At 42.3% G+C, this 23,129-nt stretch overlaps 1 long non-coding RNA gene across 1 annotated transcript in view; it reads left to right on the forward strand.

Moving 5' to 3' along the window:
* Window positions 1-23,129, forward strand: part of LOC123383468 — an 80,181-nt gene that overhangs the window by 1,162 nt on the left and 55,890 nt on the right. Inside the window, exon 3 of the long non-coding RNA XR_006593226.1 lies at window positions 21,412-21,519. This is a non-coding gene — a long non-coding RNA (uncharacterized LOC123383468). The remainder of the gene's footprint in view (window positions 1-21,411; window positions 21,520-23,129) is intronic.

Genomic DNA, 23,129 nt, shown 5'->3' on the forward strand with positions numbered 1-23,129 from the left:
AAAGTAAGAGTAACAGCAGCTCCTATTTCGAAGGGTGGCGGTGAGGATAAGATGATAGCAACATACGGATCTTAGCAGATACTGGTATTTTTCATAGTTTGCATGGTGAGCCGACTCGTTTCCTTTCACACCAAGCGGTTTCTAATCTAAAGGCACGGGCGGTTTCAGCAAGCGTGTTGACAATCCTTCAGCAATGATAGCTGTGTGTCCCTGGCTTTCTGGTCTCGGCTAAGGAATTTGGGGGGTGATGCTGGAGCCGCTGTGGACGTCTCAGCTCCAGGCTGTTGGACCTTCTACCCCAAGACGTTCATACCTCTCTTCTCTCCACTCTCTTCCCACCCTTCCCCTTGCTAACTGAATCTTACGTATCAGGCCTCAACTCAATTATCACTTCTTCGGGGAAATATTCCCTGAGCAGTAACGTCTACCCCAGTCTCCTGTTTATCTTTCAACAGTGGTGTGAATTGTGGATTCTGTGTGATAAACTATATCAGAAGTGGTTTAAATCTAAAAATAATATTTGGGGCGCGTGGGTGGCTCAGTCAGTGAAGCATCCGACTTCGGCTGAGGTCATCATCTCGCGGTTTGTGAGTTCAAGCCCCACGTCGGGCTCTGTGCCGACAGCTCAGAGCCTGGAGCCTGCTTCCGATTCTGTGTCTCTCTTCTCTGCCCCGCTCGAACTCACTCTCTCTCTTCCTCTCTCAAAAATCAATAAGCATTAAAAAAAATTTTAAGTATATATACAAATAATTAAATTATTCAACAGGTAAATTATCTAACGTTGTCTCCCAACCTAGAAAATTATCGGTCCAGGAAGAAGCTGCAGGCTTATCCTTAGCTTTGTGTACCCCCTGGTCCTCTCTTGCCTCCCCCACTTTTAGGGATACCCATGGGCTGGTACAAGTTAGTAATTTTTTAGAATTATTGCTGCATGAGGTGGGACATTGAACTAGATGATGTTTAGGGTTCCTTGCAACTCTTGACAGCTGGCAAGTTTTCTGAGTGCATGTCCTCCTTCCTTCCGGTTGGTTCCTTGATCTGGGTGCATCATGGGGAGTTTTGAAAAGTGGTGTGTGCCAATGTGGGCATGCACTGTTCCAGTAGGAGGTGGTATGTTTATTTGGTGCCTCGCAAATGAATGCTGTGAGATCAGAAGAAAGGCAGTACAGGCACGAGTGCTAGAGAGTGGATGAATTAGAAAGGCAACAGTGCTTTTGATGGCTAGAAGATGGTTCCAGATGACTTAATAGATGGCGTCACTTCCTATACCCCCATCAGAACTGTAAACTTGGAATAGATTTACCAAAACGCAGCCCAGTATAGTGGAAGAAACAAAGAGATCATCATTCAGATAGAACTGGGTTAAGATCCCCACATTCAATTGGTTACATGACCTTGGATAAATCACTTCACTTCTCAAGTCTCAATTTTATAATTTATTGGTTGAACACATATGTATTGAGTATCCACTATGTTTTTAACACTGTTCCAAGTACTTGGGTTGCACTGGTAAATAAAACAGACAAAATCCCTGCCCTTAGGGAGATTATATTTTTCAGGGATGTGGGAATGGTGGGTAGACCTTTAAATCTGTGAGGATTCATGCTGTTGTCCACACAGTCCTGGGACATGGCAGGTACTCAATAAACAGTAGCTATTATTATTATTATTATTATTATTATTATATTTTTAATCAAGCAATAACCATCTGTGAAACCAGGTAATGTCTATACAAGCTTAAATTTCTATACGAAGGATTTGTTAAAAAGAAACAAAGAAGAAAACTCAGGTGAAGCCACGTAATTTCTACACAAGAGACAAGAGATGGCTTGAGCAAAGTACTCGAGATTCTTACGGTTTGGTAATCGCAGGTGGTTTTTCCATCCTAAGTGGCAATATTTTTTCTGCTATGGTTTCCTCAGTAGCGGTTCCATCTGTGGCAAAATTTAGCCCATCGTGGCCCTTATCAGTAGGTTGAACCTCCATTTGGACAAACTTTCCTCTTTCATTATCTCCAGGAGTTCAAAGAACATAAATCTGGGATCCCGACATTACCCTATAACCACTCTAGTCATGCTCCTACCCCTGTGATGTCAACTGACCAAACTTTTAACAGAAGTTCCACGTTCCACCCTTCTAGTCCAGTAGCCTCCTTTCTAGAAGCAGAGGGTCGGAAAAGGGAAAGGAGGGGAATACTGCTTGTAGGTTTTCATGGTTCATAGTTTCTAGCTTGATAAAAAAGAAAAAAAAATGTCGTTTCTACCTTGTTACAGAACAATAGAACCATGACTTACATTTCACAATTTATGTAGTTCATTTTACAAGGTATCCTGTTTCTGGGGCTATCGCATTTCCAGCATTACTGCTGCCCTCCCACGCGGGAGTGAGGCAGGCATTGGGTCAGGGAGTTAGGGAAGCCTGGTGCACTGTGGACTTCCTCCCCCTTTCCCTAGGCTTCGGTTCTCATCCTTGTTCCTCTCTCTATCAGATTACTTATCACATTGTTTTGCAGCTATTTATTCTCCGGATTCCCAGCTAGACTTAGGGTTCTCCTGAGGTCACGGGCAGTGTCTTATTTGCTGCTGTATCCCCGACACCTAGCTCATGCTGTATCTGGCACATAGTAGGTGCTCAGGAAATACTTGCTGGCTGAAGGAAACATGGAGTTCATGACACAGATTTTTGTATAAATGAGTCATTTTTCACCCTTTGCAATACCCCGACCTTACTTTGTGTTGAGATCCAAAATCAAAGCTATTTTTCTCAGCATCTGGGATCGACCGAGCAGGCAAAGTTACTGCTCTGGTGCCTCGTGCTGCCCCCGTGAAAGCCCCTTGAAGCCACCCCAACCCCATCTTTGTGGCTTTTCCAGGCTACCCCTCAACATTTTAAAAGCTCATCCCTCATTTCCTTGGAATGTGGACCCGGGCTTCAGAACTGTTTCCAGTTAGTGGGGCACCTGGGTGGCTCAGTCAGTTGAGCGTCCCACTTTGGCTCAGGTCATGATCTCACAGTTCGTGAGTTTGAGCCCCGCTTCGGGCTCTGTGCTGACAGCTTGGAGCCTGGAGCCTGCTTCGGATTCTGTGTCTCCCTCTCTCTCTGCCCCTCCCCCGCTTATTCTTGCATGCGCGTGTGCACACACACTCTCTCTCTTTCAAAAATAAACACTAAAAAAAAAAAAAGAGAGAGAGAGAGAAGTGTGTCCATTTAAAAGCCTTTTCAGTTCCCAGCGTTCTGCAAGCCTTAAATGTCTTCACAACTCCATCATCCTCACCTTCGAATTGTTCATGTCCCCCCTACCCTCTCCAGCTCCCAAGTGGGTCACCTCTGCCAGGGATGTACTTCTTTGCCAGCCATTCCCCACCTTGGTGTTTCCTCCCTGAGAAGACTGGCAGTAGTGTGACAGTAAGCATCGCGTCTGGAATCTGGAGAGATTGGAGGGTGGCACCGATACCTGAAAGCTGTGTGAACTTGGGCAAGTAGCCCAACCCTTCTGAGCCTGTTTCCTTACCGCACACAATTTGCGAAAATAATCTCTGTCGTTGTCTTAGGATCACACTGGCTTGTTGTGAGCCTCGGATCAAACAACGGTTGTGAGAACACCTGGGAGACTGAAATATATGGTTACTTTTAGGACACCTGTGGTAAGTGTGGTTACCACCCACACTAACCCTCCACCTCCCAATTAGGCACTGAGCATTTATTCGGTCTCCAGCACTCTAGCCGTGGGCTAGAGCTGGGTGGGGGAAGCATTGTTCTTCCTATCTTCCTGACAAGTTGATCTCAGCTTAAGACATGTTGCCCTCAGGTCATTTCCGTCAGCATCTGGGGAGGGGGGAGCCCCTCCCTTGGTTTCTCAAAACCATGTTTGTCAGGGGTGCTGTAGATTCTCTGTAGTTTCTACCTTCAGGCCTGCTTTGTGCTCCCTAGTGAAAAGTGGTTCCTGTGGGGGAAGGGGAAAGGGAACACGTCTAACCTCTTCCTCTCTCGCGCCAGAACTCCCAGTGTCCCCAGACTCCAATTTTTCAGGCATGATTTCTTTACATCCATCAGGGTGTACCCCAGAAGGTATTTCAGGCTGATCCCAGGCAGGTAGGTTACATTTCGCAGATACTTCACTTATTCCCAAAGTGCAGTCTCGGCTGCTTGGTAATTACAAAGCCCAGGACTTCCCCTGCCTTTGTGGTCAAAAAACACCCTCAGCGTTTGCCTCTCCTTGACCCCAGCTTCCAGACTGCCTTTGGGTCTGTTCTGAAAGCTCCTGGGGGAGTTCCCCAGCTTTAATTTGGCCAGATGCTCAGTGTCCTGCTCAAATCACACTCACTGTGATTTTTTTTTTTTCACTTTGAATAGCTTTTGCAAAAACCCTTAGACTCACTCAAACCGGCTCCCCTCCTCTAGCTAGTACTCCGTGGTGGGAGTAGCCGCTCTCTTTGTGAGCTGAGGATCCCTGGTTAGTCAGTCTTGGGATTTAGAATTCTGCAGAGTTAATCTTACCACAATAAGAATTTTTCAAGTTGAAATCTAATTGAAATTTACACATACGCCATCTTTTAGAGCAAAAGTGCTAACACTTTTCGTAAATGTTTTTAAAGGGTCATTTAAAGAAACCAAGGAGAATGTGCCACCAAGACTATATAGGTTTGTAGCTTGTAAAGCCTAAAATATTTACTATCTGGCCCTTTGTAGAAAACGTTTGCTGCCTCCCAGAGTTTCTCTTGATATCCAAAAACAGCGTGAAGCCGTTTGACCCTATCACCTTCTCTCCCAAGGTTACAGGAAATTTCTGACTTATTTATTGCCACATTTTACCATCTCATCTATCTCTTCCATTCAATTTCTTGTCTAGCCATGAAGAGTTGAAAAGGTTTCGGTTCTACCTCCTGAACTCACATTTCATTTCTTTCCCAGGGAATAAACTAACTTCCTTTGGTGAGACCAGCTCCTTGATCCCGCCCCTCCTGCCTCTAATTAATGTCCCCTTGGCTTTGGTGGACACTTTGGAAAGTGAGAGCTCCTTGCTCATTTTCACAGAGTCTTAGAAAAATGCCGAGGTAACTTGAAGACAGAGCAGATGGTAAATATGGGGAGATTTTTGTGGAGGACTGAACCGCGGAGACACTTCAAATCCCCCTGCAAATGAGGACTAACTCTGTTTCACCCACAAGGTGATTTATTTCCGTAGCTCTTTGGAAGAAGGCAGGATCAGTTTACGAGGGCTCAGCTTACTCAGCAGAAGGGCTAATCTGCTCTGGTAAAAATGTATTTTCTGCCGAATGTTGCCCAACTCAAACAAAGAACATCAGAAGCCAGTCCAAACACAAACACTTACCATAAAACTGTTACATACCTACCGTATGATTGGTGCCATGTGGGGTGCAAAGAAGTCTAAACTTGGATTCAGCCTCCAACACCTCCAGTGTGGCTGGAAAGACAAAATGCGAAAATAACTATGGAAGGCGTTCTCTGATACAATTTAGATGAGTGAGTAGCCTCGGTTGTAAAGAGTCTCTCTGTGATTGTCCCACAGCTCGCATGTATTTGCCACCTTGTCATTTTGTCCCGAACATATGGTTGCTGGAACCATGCTCACTGTGTAGGCAAGAGAAGGGAGAGAGCTGGCTGAACTTTGGCAAAGAAGGTACATAGTGCGTGTTCAATGAAGATTTGTGGTAGATAGAGAAGTTCATGAAATAATAGCATTAGCAAGGGTTTGCCATCTGAAAAACTCTGGTTTGTTTTCAGCACAAGTGAGTAGACAGTTTGTGTAGAGGCTAGGAAAGGTGTAGTTCAGCTATGAAAGGTAGGACCGGAGTTTTGAGGAACCTGGATGCCAACTAGAACAATTGGAAATTGTTCTTTTGGAGGTTTGGGACACTGACAAAGGTGGTGTTTTATGAAAAATAACCTGGTGGTGTAGAGAATGGTTTAGAGGCTGTGTACCCACTGGAGGCCAGGAAGACTTTGCAAAGCATTAAGAACAAAGAAAACCAAAGCCAAGAGTGTCCAACCTCTTACTCTTTCGGCCCAGTTCTCCTTGAGCATAAATGCTATTTAGTGAGGGAACAAGACTGACAGGAACCACGTTTGCCTTCCTGGCATCTCTTACCACCCTCTGAAGAATACCTTAACCACTGCATATGTCACACTTCACAACCAAGGTCCACACACCTATCCTGGGTCAAGAGCAGCTAGATTGAACTGGGGGCACTAAGGCCAGCTAGTGGCCAAGACCATGAAAGTGTTTCAAGGATACCTGGAAGTTCTTACCTTTTTAAAAATGTCTCTTCCACCTGCTGTTGAAGATTTAGAAGGCACAGGTTTATTATGGCTTCACAGAACAACAAAGAAACATGTTGACTGATGATTCCAAAATCAATACCACCTGCCATATCTCTTACACTATCCATGTATCAAACTGCCTGCTAAAATCCCCTGAAAGCTACATAGGCATCTTAAAATGAACACATATAAAGCCAAATGTATCATCTGCCTCCATCCCTACCCATAATTCTCATCTGCCTCTTCCTATCTTTCATCTCCATAAATGACACCACTGTCCACCTTATTGCCTAATTACTCAAGCCAGAATCACAGGAGACTTACAAAAATAAAAAATAAAAAAATATGACAGAGTACAGGACTCCTGCCCCAAAGGATTGACCTACTGCATGCCAGTCTATCATTAGAGCCATTTTCCTTTTGGTTTTGAGGACTTTTTGATCTCTAAGAAGGGCCCCCTTTAAGAATAATATACTTCTGTGAAGGGTCACCCCTCAAACTGACCCCTTGTTATTGGTTATTACCTTAGCAGGCAAAATCACCACAGCCAAAGCAAGACTGTGTCAATGGATACAAGTAAGGGCACCTTACTGGGAATACACAGAAGGGAGAAGGTGGAACATTATGGGAAATGGGGTCTCTAACTATGAATATGGGAGTAAAATAAACCAAAGGCTTACCATGGTGGCATCAGGATTCAAGTGATAAGGCCTGGGCTCTGTTACTGAGATTGGCATTGAGTTGGCCTTAAATATGCACTCTCCCCTCCCCACACCTTAGACCCTGAGGTGAAGGCCTCATATTGTCACATAAAATGAACTGTATATTTTATTACATTTTAGGAATGAAACAGTGCCACATTGTGGTCCCTGCATAGTGTTTCATAAAATGTGTGAAGAGCTCCTCATTTTAGAGCAGGAGAAATGTCAGTGGGGATATGGATGTATCAGGAAAGATACAGGTAGGAAACAAAATGAAAGGTGCCTTAGAACCTTCCCCATTCTTCCTTCGTGGCCACCCCAGGGAGAGGGCATTGTGTGAATAACTATGTCCCTCGGTAAATGGAATAGTCCAAAATGCCAGGAGAAATCTGGTCTTCAGAGGACCGAAATAGTCTACATACGTGAGCAAATGAAACAAAAAATATGTGTGTGCCAGGTTACAGGTTAGGGAAAGGCATCTATGGGGCCCTGAAAACAGCCTCATCTATCATCGAAAACTGAAGTCTGCTTTTATTTATTTTGAAAGTTTATTTACTTATTTTGAGAGAGAGACGCACACACACGCGCACACACACACAGAAAGGGAATGCCAAGCAGGCTCCGAGCTGTCAGCACAGAGCCAGATGCGGGGCTTAAACTCACGAACCATGAGATCATGACCTGAGCAGAAATCAGGAGGTGGGCATTTCACTGACTGAGCCACCCACGCGCCCCTGAAGTCTGCTTTTAAAGCAAGAATAAGACCCGTCTTATCTTTCTATATCCCTGGTGCCTGGTACAGTGCCTGGCCCATGGTAGCTATTAAGTAAATGTCTCATTGATAACCCAAATCAAGGTGTGTATTCGTTTCCTAGGGCTGTTGTAATAAAGTGCCACAAAAGGAATGGATTATAAGAAGAGAAATGTATTCTTTCACAGTTCTGGAGGCCAGGAGTCCACACTCAGGGGGCCATGCACCCTCTGAGGGTGTGAGGGAAAACCCAAGTGCCACTTGACTTCTGGCAGCCTAACTGCAATTTCTCCCTTTGTCTTCACACGACCATCTCTTTTCATGTGTCTCTGTACCTCCTCATAGTGCTCTCCTCTGTTTGGGTCTCTTTCCCTCTTATAAGAACACCCGTCATATCGGATGAGGGTGACCCAAATGACCTCATATCTTTTGGAGAACAGCGCGTACCGGCAACAGGGCCCAAACGAGCCCACATTCCTAGCAGCATTTCCTGGTTATTAAGTGTAGAGAACATAATCTTTCTCCAAAACTAGCTTTACGCTTGATCTGTACCGTGGTCAAGCTCTCACTCTCTCTCCCAAACCTGCTTTTTCAGGGGAAAATATAGGTACAATCTTTTTTTAAAGGCCATGCTTTTAACATCTTAATTTACTGGACAAATGGTATGCCCATCCCCATTGTGTTAGGTTTGCTTACTTTCTGTTTTAAAGTGCTCTTTGTTCAAATTCCTTTGGTGTGACAAGATGTTTATTTTCTCTAGTTTGCAAATATTGGGGGTGGGGAAAGGAGGACTCTTGAGGAAGCAGGAAGGACTGAGATACTGATGAAGTAAACAGAAAATGTTTCAGTCCTATCCCATGGTTTGCTAGGCCCAGCTAGTATGGCTGTGTTCCCTAAGGACTTATCTCCCATATCCTATCCCCACATCAGGGACTTTGGGTTGCCACAGTGAGCACCCCCTCCTCCCACACACACACCAGTTCAATACCTAGCTTTAGGCCCTACTTGCATTCTTGGTTCCTGATCAGTAAGTGAGAAAGTAAGTTAAAAGCAGAGTTTCTCAGCCTGGCTGGCATGGTACCAGGGATGGGGGGGGGGGGGTGGTGTCACAGGCTCACTGAAATCTGCAAGATTGTGAGTATGTATGTTTCTATTAGTTTCCTGAGACTAATATAAAAAAATTACCACCAACTTGGTAACTTGTGCAAGGGAAGTTGTGGAGGCCAGAAGTCTGAAATGAAGACATCAGCGAGGTCATGTTCCCTCCAAAGGCTCTAGGGGAGGTTCCTTTCCTTGCCCCTTACTGCTGCTGGTGGCTGCCAGCATTCCTGGACTCTTGGTCACATTCTGCCTCCATTTTCACATTGCGTTGTCCCCTTCTGTCTTCTCTGTGTATTTCTTATAAGGACACCTGTCATTGGATTTAGGGCCCACAGGGATAGGTGGGGTGATCTCCTCATCTCAAAATCCTTAATTTAATTACATCTGCAAAGACTCGTTTTCAAAATAAAGTCACAGTCACAGGTTCTGGGGATTAGTTCATGAATGTATCTTTCCTGGAGTTGCTTTTGTTTTTTGTTGTTGTTTTTTTTAATCCCCTGAGGGCAGTTCCAGAGAGTTTATTTACCAGATTCTCCAAGGTCTGTGAAATAGGGACAAATTAAGAGCCAATGACTTTGAAGGCCTTTGGAAATCCAACATTCTATGACTCTGGAGCTGGTGAGATAAATGTGACTTGACCTTAGTAAAATACTTTGCACAGAAGAGGTACTCAGTAAATTTGTGTACATTTGATTTGGCATTGGAATTATAGAAATGTTGATATCGATATCTGTCACATTATCGAGCACTTACTACGTACTACGTGCTTTTCTAAAGTGTTTTATGTACGTGGGTGGCTCATTCGGTTAAGCGTCTGACTCTTGATTTCAGCTCAGGTCATGATCTCACAGTTTGTGGGATCGAGCCCCGTGTCTGGCTCTGTGCTGACAATGCAGAACCTGCTTGGGATTCTCTCTCTCTCTCTCTCTTTCTCTCTCTCTGTCTCTCTTTCTGCCCCTCCCCTGCTCCTTTGCGCGCTCTCTCTCTCTCTCTCTCAAATAAATAAATAAACATTAAAAAAATAAAGTGTTTTATGTGAATCAACTTATTTAATCCTTACGACAACTTTGTGAAGTACCGGTTTCAAGCCTATTTTTCATATGAATAAGCTGAGACACAGAGACATGAAGTAACTTGCTTAAGGTTGCACAGCTAATTGGTGGCAGAGCTCACCTCTCACTCAGCCTGGCTTTAGAGCCTATGTTTTTCACCACGATGCTTTGTAAAAGAACCCTGTTTCAATGTTAAAATTTAAAATCCCATCGGAGACTGGGTTCTGTATGAGAGGGGGGCAATATGGTATACAGGACATTATTGGGCCAATGGACAAAGCTTGGAAAAAATATTGTACCGATGGTAATATGACTGAAGTTGTTAAGTGGATGGTGGTATGTAAGAGAATATCCTTATAACTAGGAAATATACACCAAAGCATTAGGGGCAGAAGGTCATGATGCCTGCAACTTACCCTCAAATCGTTCAGGAAAGTAGATAGAGAGATATAGATAGATAGATAGATAAAAGAAAATGGAGCAAAATGCTAATAACAGGTGAATCTGGGTTAAGGGTGCGTGAGTGTTCTTTGTGTCATTTTATTCTTATAACTTTCCTAAGTTAGAATTTATTACCAAATAAAAAGCAATTTAACAAAATGTATGGAACATTAATTGGGGAACTGGATGGATCCTGCTTGTTAAAATATTTGCATTTTATGCTAAATAAGCAAATGACATAGTTTAGCATTATTGTTCAAATTTGCTGACATTTATTGAGCGCCTACTGTGTGTTAGGGATAGTTATGCATATTGTCTTCTTTATGAATTCCCCCAAACGCTATGCTATTTATTACTAATCCTCTTTTACTGATGAAGAAACGGAGGTCCATAGAAGCCCGGTGTTTTGCTTAAAATCACAGGATAATTATGTGCCAGAGCTGGGGTAGGAACACAGCTCCTCTGGCCCCCAGTCTAATGCTTTTTACACTACACCACAACTACCTCCAATTATAAATGGCCCATTTCAACCTTTCTCAACTTAGAAATCTTTAACTATTTTCAGCCTGACTTTCTAACCCAGTGGTCAGGGGGTCAGTGGGAGGGTTTTCTCCCCTCTCTGGCTCCACAGGGATTACGGCCTTGGGCCCTGAGGAGCCAAAAAGGGAGGATCAGCCTAAAGAAACAATGTTTCTGGGCTTCTTTGATAAATGGAATTAGCATTCCTACACGAACAGGAAATGTTGAATTGTTAATAGCCTCCCTTGGGTTTATTATATACAGTATATCTACATGCCTTAGCTATACCCAGGAGGTATTCAAGATAAGCAGTCCCATCTGAAAGTGAGGCTGTCCTGTTTTTTGTCAGTCTGTCTACTGACAAGAGTACAGATGAAGCATATTGCTCAATTGTGTACTATTACAACATGGCACAAACCTATAAAGTTAGCTGCATGTTGATTGAAACATTTTTTATGATAGGATGAACATAAGCCAACCAGCATATCTATTGGATGTCTTATGTACATAGCACTGGACTGAGTATAGTGTCGGGGGTGGGGTGGGGGGGGAGAGGGCTACAAGGTAGATATAGACTATGTGACCAGGACTTAGAAACTAATTAGGAAAATGAGATATACACACAGAAAATGTTACTACAATATAAGGTGATATAGGCCAGATGTGTGATAGGTGCCCAGAGGCTAGATAATCACTGTGGTCTGGATTCCTTAGGGAAAACTTCTTCTTGGATGAACTGGACCTTGAAGGATGAGGAAAATTTGGATAGGCAGAGACGAGGTATTCATCAGATGGTCATTGAGATGGGAAGTCATGGGGTTCATGAGATAAAATTGAGTCAGATTGTAAGGAGCCTTGAGGTTGGTCAATGGAGGTTTCTTAGGGAGATTGAGCCAGTGAGTTGCATGATGAAAGCAGTGTCTGTAGAAGCCCTGGAGGCATGAAGTAGAATGGAATAAACATTGATTCACACACAACCTTGGATGCACATTAAAGTCAACTGGCAGCTTTACAAAATACTGATTCCTCACTCTTAACCCCAGAGATTCTGACGTAATGGTGTGAGATGTAGCCTGGGCCTTACGATTTAAAAAAAAAAAAAAAAATCCCCCGGTATTACTAATATGCAGCAAAGTTTGAGAGCCTCTGCCGTGGAGGAAGGAGAGATACTAGCATGGAAACCAGCTCGAAGGCAATTATAATGCAAGCTTAAAATCATGAGTCTTGGGACTACTGGAGTGAGTGGCAAAGGCAATAAAGAGGAAGGTTTGGATGTGGGTGACTTTCATAAGAACTTCCTGAGCCTCTGGATAGGCTGAAGACAAAGAACCAAAGGGAAAATTTAGTGGGAAGATTTAAACATGCCAGCATGATTTCCAGGCTCAATGTCTTCTTCGTGGTAGGCACCCAACTGATCTTTGTTGAAATAAACTGAACTTGGCAGAATAATTTGGAGACTCATGCTCCATTAGTAGAAATCTGTATGTCATGGAGGAAAAGGCAGTTAGGGAGGAAGAGGGAGATTTTGTTCCTGGGCCAAGTATGAAAGTTATCCAGGTCATGAGTCCCTTTTGAGAGGTAGCACTGGGATTCTGAGGCAAAATCAAAGCTGGGGACCACCAGTAAGAAATCATCTTCATGACTCATAGCTGATGTCCTGAGACTGGGTGACAACATCTAGGGAAGAGAATATACTAAGAAGAGAAGCCAGTTGAAGATAAAACCTTAGGGAAGGCAGACTTATATTTTTGTTATTTTTACCAATCAGAGGGTCCTGTGCATGTTGGTAAGCAAAGAAGATCCAGGTAAAATATCTAACAGGAGCAGGAAGAGAAGAGATGCCCAACACTGCATCACTATCCTACGAAGTAGAAGTCAAGGTCCCTCTCTTCAGATAGATTATATAGTCCAGTTGTGTAGACAAGCCACAGTCCTGGTGATATTAGTTAGTAGAGCCGTCCATGCTAAATGTAACAAAAAGTACTAAAAGTGTTCATAGGAAAGCCAGGAAGGTTGAGCTTGGACAATGATTGGGTGCACAACTTGTGTTGAGGTTTGAGGGAAGGATGAAATGATGAATCCAGAGATAGAAGAAAGCAGAGGTAGAGAGGACAGGTTTACTCCTGTTAAAAAGTAGGTCTCAGCACAGGGTGGGGATTGGTTAAAAAAAAAAAAAAAAAAGCAGGGCCCAAAGTCAGGAGACAAGCAGATCAATCCCTTTCATTTGTCTTAGTCTAAGATGTCCCTGGATGAACATTTTAATTTTTTTTTAATGTTTATTTATTTTTAAGAGACAGAGAGGCAGACTGTGAACAGGGGAGGGGCAGAGAGAGAGGGAGACACAGAATCCGAAGCAGGCTCCAGGCTCTGAGCCGTCAGCACAGAGCCCGACGCGGGGCTTGAACTCACGAACTGTGTGATCATGACCTGAGCCGAAGTCGGCCGCTTAACCGACTGAGCCACCCAGTCGTCCCCCTGGGTGAACATTTTAAAAAATATTGCACAGCTGAGTAGAGGATGCATTTAAATGAGTATGAATCAGATGGTCAAAATAGGACAAAATCAGGTTATTTTAGTACATCTCAGAAAGGCCCGAGAGTCTTACGCTTCAGTATTGAAGTCTCATTAAATGAATATTAAAGTATCTTAAGCTTCATGACGGTGTATCAAGATGAGATGTGCCAGGGTGGCCCAGACAATTCCTCAACTTCACAGGACAGGCTTGACTGTGCCCCTCAGAAGAATCTCAAGTTGCCAACCTAGGGTGTAGGCACAACCTGAGACACTCTACAAGTTACTGAATCAGCTCATTATTTGTTTAGTGCCCTACCATTTGTTTGACATTATGTAGACACAAGGCTCTATTGAATGAGGAGAGTGTGTTCCCTGATAGGGTCATAACTGGGGCCTTGGAATTGCAATCCAAACAGCCTGTCACACATTTCAGTCACACATAGCAGCAATATAATTCTGCTGCTTTGGAAATAGTTAAAAGCTAGTTTTACAATAAGAAGACAAGCTCTTGAAAACAGGGAGGGGTGGGGTTGGGGTGTGATCGACAGACTGTCATTAGTATTTGACAGATATCCATGATTGTTTTTTCTAACAGGAAGATGGTGATTCTTAAAAGCAGTTTTAGATTCCTGCTCCTATTTTTTTTTTTAAGAAGAAAGCCTCTTTCTTCAACTTTTCTGTGGAGTGTCAGTAAATGAACTGTTTCCTCTCAAATCATGCGTATTGCCTTGCAGTCTTCAACTGCATAGTAATATATCACAAACATTTGGATGTGGGAAGGAGAATAGCCAGAAATAACCATTTAGGTCATATGGGCTTTTCAAATGCATCTGTTTACGCACAGAGGGTCCCTACAGAAGACTGTTTTATTTCAGGGAATATTTTACCCTGATGACAAACTGTAAGTCAGTGAGTCATTTTCATGGCCTGACATTTTTCTGTAAAAGTGCTTGAAAGAGGGCGCGTCACTTTTACAGGCTGCTTGGGTCCTGAAGCAAAGTTGCAGGCATCTTGTATGACACTCATAGGTTATATTGGATGCTGGACCTTCATGAGATCAGGTTAAAATGGAAACTTGCATTTTCCAACTTTATTTCGATTGCCTTGTTGTAGAATGTGATACTAGTTGCAATAATGTGTAGTTCAAGAACCACAGAGTAGGACTGGTATAATCTAGTGATATCTGTAATGGGACCGTTAAATATATAGCCATCATGGCTTTCCCCTGATTAAAACCCTTCATTTTCATATATCCCTGGATTTCCATTGATACACTCGTGGTACTTTCTAAAAGAATTCCGGAAGTCACCAAATTCAGTTCCGAAGGTTTGTTTTTTTTTGAACTCAGAAACAATTTTCCCATATAAACAATGTTATAAATTATTGGGACACTCCCAAACCAGTCCATCCAAGGCTTCTTAACCCGTAACACGCTTGAAGTAAAGTAGTGTGTACATCATATATAATAGCATTTCTACGAAAATCAGAGTTCAGTTCCAAAATGGGAAAACCAGAATAAATTTCCCTTTCCTTCAGCGAGTCCCCTCCAGTGCTGCTCCCTGCCCCAGCTCTGAGTCCTTTTATTAGTAAGACAGCGTGAAAGTGAAACATTCTTGGTTCCAAGACGGATGTGGTTTCCTTAGGGGCAGAAAAGCAGAAAGAAGGCAGAGACTTTAGGCATTTGAGGTTGGCCACTCTTTCTCTTTTCCGTCACCAGGTCTGGTCTACCTGCGGTCCTGACAACACAGCCTCTGAGGATTTTCTTTTAGGATTTTATTGATAGCAGTGGTGGAAACCGGAATAAAAATGAACAGATCTGTGCTTCTACTTCTCTGTATTTATTCACTCACTCAGCAATGCATTAATCAATTCCTATGTAGCAAGCCCTGAGCTCTAAACCCTGGGGATACAAACATGAATGAGCCCTTGAGGTCCTCCCAATCCAGTGACTGGGCACAGACGTATAAACAAACCATTGCAATGCCCCATGCTACCTGCAGTGATAGAGTGCCATATTAGGTAGAGTGGTGATACAAAAGAGGCAGTGTTCTCCTTGGCTTGAGGGGTTGGGGGTGTCAGAGAAGGCTCCACAGAGCAGACACGAAAACCTAGGCTTGAAGGATGAGGTGTTTGTCAGGCAGATAAGGGAGTCTGAGGAGGCATTTTAGGCAAAGTCAAGGAGTCATGAAATACCGTGTTTGGAAACATAAGAGCAGTTTGGTATGGTTTGAGCAGAGGTACACAATTGGGCAGTATTACGAGGTGGGGTTAGGCAGGGGCTTTAGGTGAAGAGCCTTGCATGTCAGGCTGAAGGCTGCATTTTATCTCATAGTGGTTAATAGGGAGTGTTGTGGTCAGACTCACCGCTCTGGTGGTCGTATGGAAAACTGGTTGAATGGGAGAGTAGAGGGAGGCAGGGATCTTTTAAGAAGGACAAGCAAGGAAGAAGAGAAACATTTTTGTTTAGTTATATTTTTAATTTTCATTTAAAAATTAAATTGTGGTAAAACACACTTAACACAAGATTTACTGTCTTAACCATCTTTTAAGAATACAGTTGAGTGATGTTAAGTGCATCAATGTTGTGCTCCACCTGTCAACACCATTGATCTCCAGACCTTTTTCAGCTTCCCAAACGGAAACTCTCTACCCTTTAGTAACTCCCCATTCCTTGCCCCCAGCTTCTGGCCGCCACCATTCTACTTTCTGTCTCTGTGAATCTGACTATTCTAGATACCTCATAGAAGTTGGAATCATACAGTATTTATATTTTTATGACTGGCTTATTTAGTTATTTCACTGCTTAGTTTTTTTATTTTTGTATTTTGAGACAGACAGAGAGTGCGAGCAGGGGAGGGGCAGAGAGACAGTAGGAGAGAGAATCCCAAGCAGGCTCCTCACCGTGAGTGCAAACCCCATGTGGGGCTTGAACTCATGAACCTTGAGATCATGGCCTGAACCAAAACCAAGAGGTGGACGCTTAACTCACTGAGCCCCCTAGGCACCCCAGTTATTTTAATTTTTAAAGTAAAGGTGACTCCTGTTTGTGCTTAAAATAAGTCTGAATAATATTAAAATGTGCGCAAGGAGGGGCGCCTGGGTGGCGCAGTCGGTTAAGCGTCCGACTTCAGCCAGGTCACGATCTCGCGGTCCGTGAGTTCGAGCCCCGCGTCGGGCTCTGGGCTGATGGCTCAGAGCCTGGAGCCTGTTTCCGATTCTGTGTCTCCCTCTCTCTCTGCCCCTCCCCCGTTCATGCTCTGTCTCTCTCTGTCCCAAAAATAAATAAATGTTGAAAAAAAAATTAAAATGTGCGCAAGGAAAAGTAAAAGCTTGGAATGGAAGGTATAGCTTTTGTTAAAGAGATTTTCAATACCCATTTGGGAACTGACAGTTGCTGAGTGAATGTCATATGACATGCATATGGCATATGTGTGTTGAATGCTTTACATGTGTAATTTGGTTTACCTCTTAAGACGTATGCGATTTTATTTACTTGTCATACTTAATCGCGTAATCATCTATAGTCCCCATGGAGAGGAGTATGACACTAACGGGGCAGTCAGGGTTCATGCCGTAAAGACTGAAATGGAGAAAAGACCTTCTATGCCAGTGAGAAAATTGGAATATAACTCCTGGAGCCAAGAAAGGCCAACCTTCAACATTGAACACAGCAGAGCAAGGCAGGGGGAGGGTATATAGATCATGGGGGGGCTGGAGCTCACGGGACCCTCCTCAGACACACTGGCTTCTAAATTTGAAAGACTTGTCAGACATGCTGCCTGCTGGGGATAGCGGTCTTAATGAGCTTCCTCTGGGTTGACTTGAGAACTTTTAGACTGGCTGCCAGAAACTTCTGACACCACCATGATCCTCCGGTGTAGATACAGTTGATACAGGTCATTCTTGTGGCTACATTAGCCTAGACTAACATTCCTTAAACTGTATTTCGTGGAACCATACTAGTTTTCTATACGATGTTAGTATGTAGTCATCAAAAAGAAACAAGCAAGCAAAACCCTGCTCAAATACATTTGGAAAACTGTTCATACTAGATGCTTCTCCTAAAGATTGATGGCATATGCAAGCTTATTAAAAACCTCCGAGATGTCCCATAATGAATACTATACCTGTTGAACATTTAACCACTCTTCCCCAAACATTTTGACCCCATCGTTTAATTTAATTTAATTAATTTTTACTCTTCTCCCTAGAAACAATAATATATATGTGGTAGGACCCTAGTGTTCTATGGAGCCCAGAAGCACAGTGAGTAGATAGCCACCATCCAGGAATTGACAAAGGCTGCCCTGAGGAAGCATCCCAGATATGTAGGATTTAGAACTGGGCTTAATAAGCAAGAAGCCAAGGAGATATCTTCAAGTGCGATTAGACTATCGCCAGAATGTCTAGTGTGATGGTTTCTGCCAAGAGGATTAGCTAAATTATAAATCCCTAAGTTCAAAGTTTTTAAAAACTGCTTACAAAGAGCTAGCCTACCCTGTCCTATTTCCCACTCCAGTTTAATAACTATTTTCTTTTTAAAATTTTTTCGATATTTATTTATTTTTGAGAGAGAGAGAGAGAGAGAGACAGAGCTTGAGAAAGGAAGGGGCAGAGAGAGAGGGAGACTCAGAATTCAAGCAGGCTCCAGGCTCTGAGCTGTCAGCACAGAGACCGATGTGGGGTTCAAACCCATGAACCGTGAGATCATGACCTGAGATAAAGTCGGATGCTTAACCAACTGAGCCACCCAGGTGCCCCAAGTTTTAGAACTATTATGGAGGCTTCGGTGCCTTCAGTGTCCAGAGTTGAGGACTGAAACCTCTTATCCATGACTTCCTAGGCTACATTTTCTTTTGCCTAGGTTCCTGGAAGACGTACAAATCTGATATGAATTTGGACGGAGGGTGAGAAAACCACCTTCCAACTAAATATAGACAATGTGAATACCGGTTCACTTTCTTCTGTGTAACAACCCTCAAGTTTCCCAGAGACTTATGAACGTTATGTTTCATTGCGCCCTAGAACAGCGTGGGATTTCAGTCTACTGTAGCAGTAATGTTATGTACAGACATAATATGATGTACTCCAATATTCTTGCTTGAGTGAATAGAACACCTCATTCTGGACAGATCTAGTGGCATCATTAATTTTATGAAACGTTCCAGAAATGTCAATGCAACCTTTTAAACGTCGGATTTCTCATCCTATAAGGGATAGAAATACTAACTACCAAAGTCCACACCATGCTCTAAACATCAAAAATACACCATAAATTGCCTGATCTTTCTAGGTTTCATGGGATATCGTCAGCATTCCATGGGATGTAGCATGACGGTCAAAACACAAACCTTGGAGTCAGATCGACTAGATTTAAATTCCAACTCTGCAAATGGACTTTTCTGTTACCTTTTCACATTATTTAAAATAGAGTAACAGTACCTATTAAATAGAGTTACTGTCACGTAGTATATGTAATACCGGCATAATGCCATGCCCATAGTGATAATAGTAATAGAACCATTGACTGAATACCTAATATGTGCTTATTGTGCTGAATACTTTATATGCATCATGTATTTTGGTATATCCAACACTATTTTGTGCCTGGACCTTCATACTTGGATCGTGGGTATGTCACAGCTTTGGAGCTCTCTTGCCATCCACGGTTTTGAAACTGAATTCTCTCAAAAATATGCACAAATACATGCACCCTTGGGCAAACATCCTACTCCCTATCTTTCCTTGACCATTACGTCTCCAATTATGGCTCAGATTCATCTCCTGGATCTGCAGGGTTCATCTCTGAGAGGTTTTTCATTACATTACACTTCTCTTCCATACATCATGCCCAGATTTTTGAACAATGACTCCTATCACTTCTCGGCCTTTTGGCTAAGAACAAGTGTGAACAATGACTCCATTTTAGTACCCATTATAGCAAGTTATACAGGTTGGTGTACCACCTCACTGTACTTCTTATAAGATTTCATGTCTTACAGATTACATACCAAATGGGGCTTCTCCTGTGTATCTTTCAACTCCAACCATGCCCACTGCTATCTTGATTACACATGTCTGCCTGACAAAGATTCCAACGGCACAAATATTCTTGAGCTAGCAACATCCTAGAACAAATGTAGTTCTAATCTGCGTCAAACCCCTGGATAATATCTGAGCAGAGGCCCAAGTCTGGATTTTTCTCAGAAAATTAGATTACAAGTTCTTGGACTCCGTCGTGGTTCTATCTTGGTTTTTCTGTCTCGCATCCCTACTTCCTCTGGGGAAATGTTCCTCCTGTCCAATCATGTGATGCTGGTGATTCTGCTAATCATAGTGCCTACCTCATTGGTCACAGGCGTGGGTTTCTAACCCAGATGCCTCCAAACATAACACTCCATTCCTCTAACCACACTGATTGGTCTGGGTTGAGCACGTAACCAAACTTAGCTCATTCGAGTCCTTCCTTGAGGTTTTCAGTTTTGAGCTAGAGAAAAATGGCTTTGCTTTCTCTGTCATAAATCTAGGAGAAGAAAGAGAGGTATAAGCAGTTATCATCCCTGCCATACGGAAAAGCCTAACTCATTAGAAGAGAATGAAGGCCAACAGACAAAGGAAAGCAAAGGCAAAATATGGACAGAGGTATTCCTGATGGCATCACTTGAGTGTCTGTTCTAGATATTTCAGATGCACCTTAGATTTCCCGGTTATACAAGCCAATGATTTTATTTTTCTTTTCAAGCGACTTGATTTGGCATTATGTCATTTGCAAATACGCTTCACCATAACTGCCATTGTCTACCTGGTTGCCTGGCTCCCTTCAGATTTCAGATATATCCTGTGTTCCAGCACCTCCTTCTCCTTTTGTGTAAACAAGACCTCACTCCGTATCTGGCTCTTTGTGGCCCATGACCACTGAGCACCATCCAGCAGTATTAGACTCTAATTGGTAATGGAGCAGACATTTTGGAAGTAGCCAGTAGCCATCCAGTCAAGAAATTGGTCCTCAGCATCAGGGTAGGGTGAAGTAGAAGCAGACAGGGTTTACAACGAAACAGTGAGGCATCTCTCTTAATAGGGGACATATTACAATAATGAAGAAATCCAGAGGCAAACAATTCTCAGAACATGAAATAAGTTAAAGTTGAGAGGAATGAGATTTTCCGTTTTTGGTGCCGTCTGGTTATTCTGGTTATCTCTAGTTAACTATTTACCCAGTTTCTGCCAGCAGTATCTAGTAACCCATTGTTATTCAAATAAGAAATGCGGCATTGGGGCGCCTGGGTGGCTCAGTGGGTTAAGCATCTGACTGGCTCAGGTCATGATCTCATGGGTTCGTGAGTTCGAGCCCTATATCGGGTGAGTTTGAGCCCCGCTTCAGGCTCGCAAAGCCTGCATGGGATTCTCTCTCTCTCCCTCTCTCTCTGCCCCTTGCTCGCTCGTGTTCTCTATCTCTCAAACATAAAAAAGTAAACTTAAAAAAAAAAAGAAATGCGACATTAGTATTCAGTGGAGTGTGTGTTTCTAATTCTCTTGGCTCATTCCAATTATTCTAGTAGTCTGTAGTATGTAGCTGTGAGTTATCTTCTTACTGGGTAACTAATTACATGATTTTTCTATTTTTCTCTAGTTTCCTATTCTTCTCACTTGCTATTCTAACAAAAAATAAGAAGTTAGATTTGGAAGGAATGAGGTTTTTAGCTTCTTAGTTTCCTCTGGCTATTCTAGTGATCTTCACATAAGTGGTAGTGCAGTCAACACTTCTGACATCTAGTTATCAATAGTTATCCAAGCAAGAAATGAGAATTTAGAGTTGAAAGTATCATTCTAAGCTTCTTGGCTTACTCAAGCTATTCATTATCTAGTCATTAGTTAGATAGTTACTAGTTAACTATTTTTTTCCCAGTTTTCTATAGGTCTTAATTATTCTAACAAGAAATAAAAAGTTAGAGAGGATTTTTTTTTTTTTTAGTTTCTTGGCTTCCTCTAGTTGCCATTAGTTACATCTCCTCATCAATAGTTGTTTGCTGAGGTTGTTTCCTTTTCTTAGGGACACAGCTGGATGACCTTGCCCAGTCCTCCTTTGTCTAAGTGGGACCACCTGTCTAAGTTCTTCCCTGTGCAGTGTGAGCGGAGGTGATGCGTCTTCTGGGCAGAGGTGGGTAAGAGTCAATGTGCTTTCTCCACACTCTCTTTCTTTCCTCTCCCTAATGATCTTAGAGATCATGTGTATTGATATGGTATTATTATATTATTATTATTATATTGATATGCTATTATTATAAGACTGAAGGGCTCTGGGTCGCTAAATGACTGGCCAGAATAGAGGCTCCTCTGCCTTCTTCTAATTACATTGGACTTTGACTTGAATAAGGAAAAAAAAAAAAGAAAGAAAAAGAAAAAAAGAAGAAAAACCTCTACAGAATTAAGCCACTGATATCTTGAGATTTGTTATGGCGTTTAGCCTATCCTGACAAATATATCCTATCATAGTATTTATCATACTCTATTGTAAATTGCCTGTTTTATTTATCTGTCTCCTCCATTAGACTGTGAGTTCCTTAAGGGTAGGGCCAGACTCTAATCATGCACCATTATATCCAAAGTGTTTAGTGCAATGTTCAGCACCTAGTGATTACACAATGGATATTATTATCACCATACAGTAAACAGATGTTTACGCACTGACAGGCTCTCCCTTATTATCTCACTAGTAAAGACCACTCTTCATTAAAGAGGAGATATTAATACTTTACTAATGGAGCCTCAGTCCTCTTCCTTAAGTTTTGATTGTAGGTGGGTAGAAGAACTTTGTAATGTTTTTGCTCTGAATGATAAGGTTCAAAGATTAGCCAGTGGCTTACTCACTAGAGATTTAAAGATTCTTCATCTACATAGTTGGGTTATATTTTAAGTTGCCTATAAGCAGCCAACAGAATTTTTCTAAAAAAGCTGAATTTCTCTTATGGAGTCCATAGATGTCAGTATAACATAAAACAAATGTATTGAAAACTGGCTTCGTGGGATATACATAGCAAGGATATTTTGAAATTCATATACAAGGGGGTCTATGAAATGGCAATTTGCGTATTCATTCTGGGTAAAAATCCAACCAAACAAAACACAATCAGCTAAACTAGTATTTGGCAATAGACAACGAAAAAGAAATCTGGTTTTTTGAGTTTTTCACTTTCCCAGGTTGAGCAATCATATATATAGGAATGAGCCTAGTGTTTTTTAAATGAGTGTTTATAACCATCAAGCAAATTTGACTAAAATCTCATCAATCTCTAGCACATGTTTTGAAATGTGACAGTCATTTTCTAAGCTGGTAGGAAAAAGAAACTTGCAGTGTTAGGCGGAAACATTTTTCGAGTCTTAGAAAAGGTCACTGAAAAGATTTCTGAGAAAATTCTAGAACATTCAGGCTATGCCACTTCCTGAATCGGTTTGTCCAGTTGAAAAGGAAACTGAATCCAAATAAAAAAAGAAAGAAAGAAAGAAAGAAAGAAAGAAAGAAAGAAAGAAAGAAAAGAAAGAAACTGGGGGTTATCTCAAGGTCCACTTCATGTCAAATAACCATTTTTGCTTTTATTTTTCAACTATCCTTTTGGCTTTGTTTGATGCAACCTGAGTATGTGCGATATTACAGAGTGCTGCCGGGCACTGATTGACTCTGTTATAATTCAATACGCTGGGTATACTTGTCTTTACTGCGCTACACATATCCTTGTAACAAATCGTCTAAGGAAAGTGTAACAAATCGTC

Source organism: Felis catus, chromosome X (assembly GCF_018350175.1).
Source record: "Felis catus isolate Fca126 chromosome X, F.catus_Fca126_mat1.0, whole genome shotgun sequence".
NCBI classification, from domain to species: Eukaryota; Metazoa; Chordata; class Mammalia; order Carnivora; family Felidae; genus Felis; species Felis catus.